We start from the raw sequence: 8,556 nt of genomic DNA on the forward strand, positions 1-8,556 counted from the left end.
AGTGGAGCAGGCAGTATGATACAGTGGTTAAATTGATGAAAACTACTATTGACGTTTGTGTAAATAAATTATACATTTCCCTTTTCCATAGCCAGAGCTTGAACCATTATATGACATTCATTTTTCATTTCATTTCAAGCTAGAAGTTTCACTTTTCTAAATCATTTCTTACATTTTTAATAAGTATATATATATGTGTGTGTATGTGTGTGTATGTGTGTATATGTATGCATATATGTATATATATATATATACATATATATATATATATATATATATATATATATATATATATATATATATATATATATATATATATATATATATATATATATATATATATATATATATATATATATATATATATATATATATATATATATATATATATATATATATATACATATATATATATATATATATATATATATATATATATATATATATATATATATATATATATATATATATATATATATATATATATATATATATATATATATATTATCCCTGGGGATAGGGGTGAAAGAATACTTTCCAAGCATTCCTCACGTGTCGTAGAAGGCGACTATAGGGGACGGGAGCGGGGGGCTAGAAATCTTCCCCTCCTTGTATTTTTAACTTTCTAAAAATGGGAAAATATATATATATATATATATATATATATATATATGTATATATATATATATATATATATATATATATATATATATATATATATATTTTTTTTTTTTTTTTTTGTCGCTGTCTCCCGCGTTTGCGAGGTAGCGCAAGGAAACAGACGAAAGAAATGGCCCATCCCACCCCCATACACATGTATATACATACGTCCACACACGCAAATATACATACCTACACAGCTTTCCATGGTTTACCCCAGACGCTTCACATGCCCCGATTCAATCCACTGACAGCACGTCAACCCCGTATACCACATCGCTCCAATTCACTCTATTCCTTGCCCTCCTTTCACCCTCCTGCATGTTCAGGCCCCGATCACACAAAATCTTTTTCACTCCATCTTTCCATCTCCAATTTGGTCTCCCTCTTCTACTCCTTCCCTCCACCTCCGACACATATATCCTCTTGGTCAATCTGTCCTCACGCATTCTCTCCATGTGCCCAATCCATTTCAAAACACCCTATTCTGGTCTCTCAACCACGCTCTTTTTATTTCCACACATCTCTCTTACCCTTACGTTACTTACTCGATCAAACCATCTCACACCACACATTGTCCTCAAACATCTCATTTCCAGCACATCCATCTCCTCCGCACAACTCTATCCATAGCCCACGCCTCGCAACCATACAACATTGTTGGAACCACTATTCCTTTAAACATACCCATTTTTGCTTTCCGAGATAATGTTCTCGACTTCCACACATTCTTCAAGGCTCCCAGAATTTTCGTCCCCTCCCCCACCCTATGATCCACTTCCGCTTCCATGGTTCCATCCGCTGACAGATCCACTCCCAGATATCTAAAACACTTCACTTCCTCCAGTTTTTCTCCATTCAAACTCACCTCCCAATTGACTTGACCCTCAACCCTACTGTACCTAATAACCTTACTCCTATTCACATTTACTCTTAACTTTCTCCTTTCACACACTTTACCAAACTCAGTCACCAGCTTCTGCAGTTTCTCACATGAATCAGCCACCAGCGCTGTATCATCAGCGAACAACAACTGACTCACTTCCCAAGCTCTCTCATCCCCAACAGACTTCATATATATATATATATATATATATATATATATATATATATATATATATATATATATATTTTTTTTTTTTTTTTCAAACTATTCGCCATTTCCCGCGTTAGCGAGGTAGCGTTAAGAACTGAGGACTGGGCCATTGAGGGAATATCCTCACCTGGCCCCCTTCTCTGTTCCTTCTTTTGGAAAATTAAAAAAAAAAAAATTGAGAGGGGAGGATTTCCAGCCCCCCGCTCCCTCCCCTTTTAGTCGCCTTCTACGACACGCAGGGAATACGTGGGAAGTATTCTTTCTCCCCTATCCCCAGGGATATATATATATATATATATATATATATGTATATATATATATATATATATATATATATATATATATATATATATATATATATATATATGTATATATATATATATATATATATATATATATATATATATATATATATATATATATATATATATATATATATATATATATATACATATATATATATATATATATATATATATATATATATATATATATATATATACATATATATATATATATATATATATATATATATATATATATATATATATATATATATATATATATATGTATATAGGTATATATATATAGGTATATATATATATAGGTATAAGTTTGTTGAGTATTCCTGGCAAATTATATGGGAGGGTATTGATTGAGAGGGTGAAGGCATGTACAGAGCATCAGATTGAGGTGGAGCAGTGTGGTTTCAGAAGTGGTAGACGATGTGTGGATCAGGTGTTTGCTTTGAAAAATGTATATGAGAAATACTTAGAAGAGCAAATGGATTTGTATGTAGCATTTATGGATCTGGAGAAGGCATATGATAGAGTTGATAGAGATGCTCTGTGGAAGGTATTAAGAATAAATGGTGTGGGAGGCAAGTTGTTAGAAGCAGTGAAAAGTTTTTATCGAGGATGTAAGGCATGTGTACGTGTAGGAAGAGAGGAAAGTGATTGGTTCTCAGTGAATGTAGGATTGCGGCAGGAGTGTGTGATGTCTCCATGGTTGTTTAATTTGTTTATGGATGGGGTTGTTAGTGAGGTTAATGCAAGAGTTTTGGAAAGAGGGGCATGTATGAAGTCTGTTGGGGATGAGAGAGCTTGGGAAGTGAGTCAGTTGTTGTACGCTGATGATACAGCGCTGGTGGCTGATTCATGTGAGAAACTGCAGAAGCTGGTGACTGAGTTTGGTAAAATGTGTGAAAGAAGAAAGTTAAGAGTAAATGTGAATAAGAGCAGTGTAATTAGGTACAGTAGGGTTGAGGGTCAAGTCGATTGGGAGGTAAGTTTGAATGGAGAAAAACTGGAGGAAGTAAAGCGTTTTAAAATATCTGGGAGTGGATCTGGCAGCGGATGGAACCATGGAAGCGGAAGTGGATCATACGGTGGGGGAGGGGGCGAAAATCCTCTGAGCCTTAAAGAATGTGTGGAAGTCGAGAACATTTCCTCGGAAAGCAAAAAATGGGTATGTTTGAATGAATAGTGGTTCCAACAATGTTGCATGGTTGCGAGGCGTGGGCTATGGATAGAGTTGTGCGCAGGAGGATGGATGTGCTGGAAATGAGATGTCTGAGGACAATATGTGGTGTGAGGTGGTTTGATCGGGTAAGTAACGTAAGGGTAAGAGAGATGTGTGGAAATAAAAAGAGCGTGGTTGAGAGAGCAGAAGAGGGTGTTTTGAAATGGTTTGGGCGCATGGAGAGAATGAGTGAGGAAAGATTGACCAAGAGGATACATGTGTCGGAGGTGGAGGGAACGAGGAGAATTGGGAGACCAAATTGGAGGTGGAAAGATGGAGTGAAAAAGATTTTGTGTGATCGGGGCCTGAACATGCAGGAGGGTGAAAGGAGCGCAAGGAATAGAGTGAATTGGATCGATGTGGTATACCGGGGTTGACGTGCTGTCAGTGGATTGAATCAGGGCATGTGAAGCGTCTGGGGTAAACCATGGAAAGCTGTGTAGGTATGTATATTTGCGTGTGTGGACGTATGTATATACATGTGTATGGGGGTGGGTTGGGCCATTTCTTTCGTCTGTTTCCTTTCGCTACCTCGCAAACGCGGGAGACAGCGACAAAGAAAAAAAAAAAAAAATATATACATATATATATATATATATATATATATATATATATATATATATATATATATATATATATATATATATATTATATACACATACATAAATATATATTTTATGATGTATCTTACTTTGCTTTCTCGTTGTGTCCCGCGTTAGCGAGGTAGCGCAATGAAATAGACGAAAGAATGGCCCAACCCACCCACATACTCATCTATATACATACACGTTCACAAACATAATTAAACAAATTAGACATCCATGGAGACATCTCACACCCCTGCCGAAAACCTATATTCACTGAGAACCAATCACTTTCCTTTCTTCCTACTCGTACACATGCCTTACATCCTCGATATAAACTTTTCACTGCTTCTAACATCTTGCCTCCCAACCATATATTATTAACACCTTCCACAGAGCATCTCTATCAACTCTATGATATGTCTTCTCCAGATCCATTAATGCTACACACAAATCCATTTCCTTTTCTAAGTATTTCTCACATACATTCTTCAAAGCAGACACCTGATCCACACATCCTCTACCACTTCTGAAACCACACTGCTTCCCCAATCTGATGCTTTGTACATGCCTTCACCCTCTCAATCAATACCATCCCATATAATTTACCAGGAATACTCAACAAACTTATACCTCCGTAATTTGAGCACTTACTCTTATACCCTTTGCGTTTGTACAATGGCACTATGCAATCATTCCACCAATCCTCAGGCACCTTACCATGAATCATACATACAGTAAATAACCTTACCAGCAAGTCAACAATACAGTCACCCCCTTTTCTAATAAATTCCACTGCAGTACCATCCAAACCTGTTGCCTTGCCGGCTTTCATCTTCCGCAACGCTTTTACTACCTCTCTGTTTACCAAATCATTTTCCCTAACCCTCTCACTATGCACACCACCTCGACCAAAACACCCTATATCTGCCACTCTATCATCAAACATATTCAACAAACCTTCAAAATACTCACTCCATCTCTTTCTCACATCACCACTACTTGTTATCACCTACCCATTAGCCCCCTTCACTGATATTCCCATTTGCTCCATTGTCTTACGCACTTTATTTACCCCCTTACAAAACATCTTTTTATTATCCGAAAGATTTCATGACACTCTCTCACCCCAACTCTCATTTCCCCCTTTTTCACCTCTTGCACCTTTCTCTTGACCTCCTTCCTCTTTCTTTTATACATCTCCCACTCATTTGCATTTTTTCCCTGCAAAAATCGTCAAAATATCTCTCTCTTCTCTTTCACTATTATTCTTATTTCTTCATCGCACCACTCACTACCATTTCTAATCAACCCACCTCCCATGCTTCTCATGCCACAAGAATCTTTTGCACAAGCCATCACTGCTTAACCTAAATACATCCCATTCCTCCCCCACTCCCTTTACCTCCTTTTGTTCTCAAATTTTTCCATTCTATACTCAGTCTCTCCTGGTACTTCCTCACACAAGTCTTCTTCCCAAGCTCACTTACTCTCACCACTCCCTTCACTCCAACATTCTCTCTTCTTTTCTGAAAACCCCTACAAATCTTAACCTTCGCCTCCACAAGATAATGATCAGACAACCCTCCAGTTGCACCTCTCAGCACATTAACGTCCAAAAGTCTCTCTTTCGCGTGCCTATCAATTGATACGTAATCCAATAACGCTCTCTGGCCATCTCTCCTACTTACATACACATACTTATGTATATCTCGCTTTTTAAACCAGGTATTCCCAATAACCAGTTCCTTTTCAGTACATAAATCTACAAGCTCTTCACCATTTCCATTTACAGCACTAGACACCCCATGTATACCAATCATTCCCTCAACTGCCACATTACTCACCTTTGCATTCAAATCACCTATCACTATAACCCGATCTTGTGCATCAAAACCACTAACACACTCATTCAGCTGCTCACATAACACTTGCTTCTCATGATCTTACTTCTCATGCCTAGGTGCTATATGCACCAATAATCACCCATCTCTCTCCATCAACTTTCAGTTTTACTCATATCAATCTAGAATTTACTTTCTTACACTCTATCACATACTCCCACCACTCCTGTTTCAGGAGTAGTGCTACTCCTTCCCTTGCTCTTGTCCTCTCACTAACCCCTGACTTTACTCCCAAGACATTCCCAAACACCTTCCCCTTGACCCTTGAGCTTCGTTTCACTCAGATCCAAAACATCCAGGTTCCTTTCCTCAACACACTACCTATCTCTCCTTTTTTCTCATCTTGGTTACATTCACACACATCTAAACACCCAAATCTGAGCCTTCGAGGAGAATGAGCACTCCCCGCGTGGCTCCTTCTGTTTCCCATTTAAGGGGAATGCTTGGTAAGTATTCTTTGTCCCCTATCCCCAGGGATAAATATGTATATATATATATATATATATATATATATATATATATATATATATATATATATATATATATATATATATATATATATTCCCTCACGCGTCATCAACCCTCCTCCTTACGGTATACCCTCTCCTTCACGGACCAGAGCATTGTCTTCAACTGTAGACACAGGCCCCCACTGATCTCTGTGGCTGCCATGGTGGTGCCAGCAGACTCCCCACCCACAACATGTAACCATAGGGCCAGGGCTGGAAGACTACCCCACACTGAATTGTTCTCCTGACGTATCGCCACTGCATTGTTCTCTGGACGACCTCCACTGAGGTGAGGTTGGACGACCTCCACTAAGGTCGCGTCATGAGAAGAACCATCATAATGGAGTTGCACGGACTGTGATCCTTGCTGTGGTTACAAGAATGTTCTTCCGCCCACCAGTGATGCTACTACGTTTGTGAATCAAGAACCATTGCAACACAAACCTCGCCAGGTGGTAGAGTGTCCCTCAGTGTATCGAGACAGACTTCCCCAGAAATTTTTTAAAGGGGAAGTAAATGTTTATAGTTGTGTTACTAGAGTGATAGTTTTCATACATGGTGCTTTGACAAGAAAACAGTGAAATTGGAAAAAATGTAGCTTAGACATTGAAGCTTATTGATACATTGGCTAACTTGATGAAAACTACTATTGACGTTTGTGTAAATAAATTATACATTTCCCTTTTCCATAGCCAGAGGATGAACCATCATATGACATTCATTTTTTCATTTCATTTCAAGCTAGATTTTCAGTTTTCTAAATTATTTCTTACATTTTTCATATGTATATATATATATGTATATGTGTGTGGGTGTATATGTGCGTATGTATGTGTATGTATATATATATATATATATATATATATATATATATATATATATATATATATATATATATATATATATATATATATATCATCCCTGGGGATAGGGGTGGAATAGTGCTTCCCACGCATTCCTCGCGTGTTATAGAAGGCGACTAGAGGGGACGGGAGCGGGGGAAAAGATATCCTCCCCTCCTTGTATTTTTTTAACTTTCCAAAATGGGAAACAGAAGAAGGAGTCACGCGGGGAGTGCTCATCCTGCTCGAAGGCTCAGACTAGGGTGTCTAAATGTGTGTGGATGTAACCAAGATGTGAAAAAAGGAGAGATAGGTAGTATGTTTGAGGAAAGGAACCTGGATGTTTTGGCTCTGAGTGAAACGGAGCTCAAGGGTAAAGGGGAAGAGTGGTTTGGGAATGTCTTGGGAGTAAAGTCAGAGGTTAGTAAGAGGACAAGAGCAAGGGAAGGAGTAGCAGTACTCCTGAAACAGGAGTTGTGGGAGTATGTGACAGAATTTAAGAAAGTAAATTCTCGATTAATATGGGTAAAACTGAAAGTTGATGGAGAGAGATGGGTGATTATTGATGCATATGCACCTGGGCATGAGAAGAAAGATCATGTGAGGCAAGTGTTTTGGGAGCAGCTGAATGAGCATGTTAGTGATTTTGATGCAGAAGACCTGGTTATAGTGATGGGTGATTTCAATGCAAAGGTGAGTAATGTGGCAGTTGAGGGAATAATTGGTATACATGGGGTGTTCAGTGTTGTAAATGGAAATGGTGAAGAGCTTGTACATTTATGTGCTAAAAAACGACTGGGGATTGGGAATACCTGGTTTAAAAAGAGAGATATACATAAGTATACGTATGTAAGTAGGAGAGATGGCCAGAGAGCGTTATTGGATTATGTGTTAATTGACAGGCGCGCGAAAGAGATACTTTTGGATGTTAATGTGCTGAGAGGTGCAACTGGAGGGATGTCTGATCATTATCTTGTGCAGGCTAAGGTGAAGATTTGTATGGGTTTTCAGAAAAGAAGAGTGAATGTTGGGGTGAAGAGAGTGGTGAGAGTAAGTGAGCTTGGGAAGGACACTTGTGTGAGGAAGTACCAGGAGAGACAGTACAGAATGGAAAAAGGTGGGAACAATGGAAGTAAGGGGAGTGGGGGAGGAATGAGATGTATTTAGGGAATCAGTGATGGATTGCCCAAAAGATGCTTGTGGCATGAGAAGATTGGGAGGTGGGTTGATTAGAAAGGGTAGTGAGTGGTAGGATGAAGAAGTAAGATTATTAGTGAAAGAGAAGAGACAGGCATATGGACGCTGTTTGCAGGGAAAATATGCAATTGAGTGGGAGATGTATAAAAGAAAGAGACAGGAGGTCAAGAGAAAGGTGCAAGAGGTGAAAAAGAGGGCAAATGAGAGTTGGGGTGAGAGAGTATCATTAAATTTTAGGGAGAA

Source organism: Panulirus ornatus, chromosome 2, assembly GCF_036320965.1.
Source record: "Panulirus ornatus isolate Po-2019 chromosome 2, ASM3632096v1, whole genome shotgun sequence".
Classification (NCBI taxonomy): Eukaryota; Metazoa; Arthropoda; class Malacostraca; order Decapoda; family Palinuridae; genus Panulirus; species Panulirus ornatus.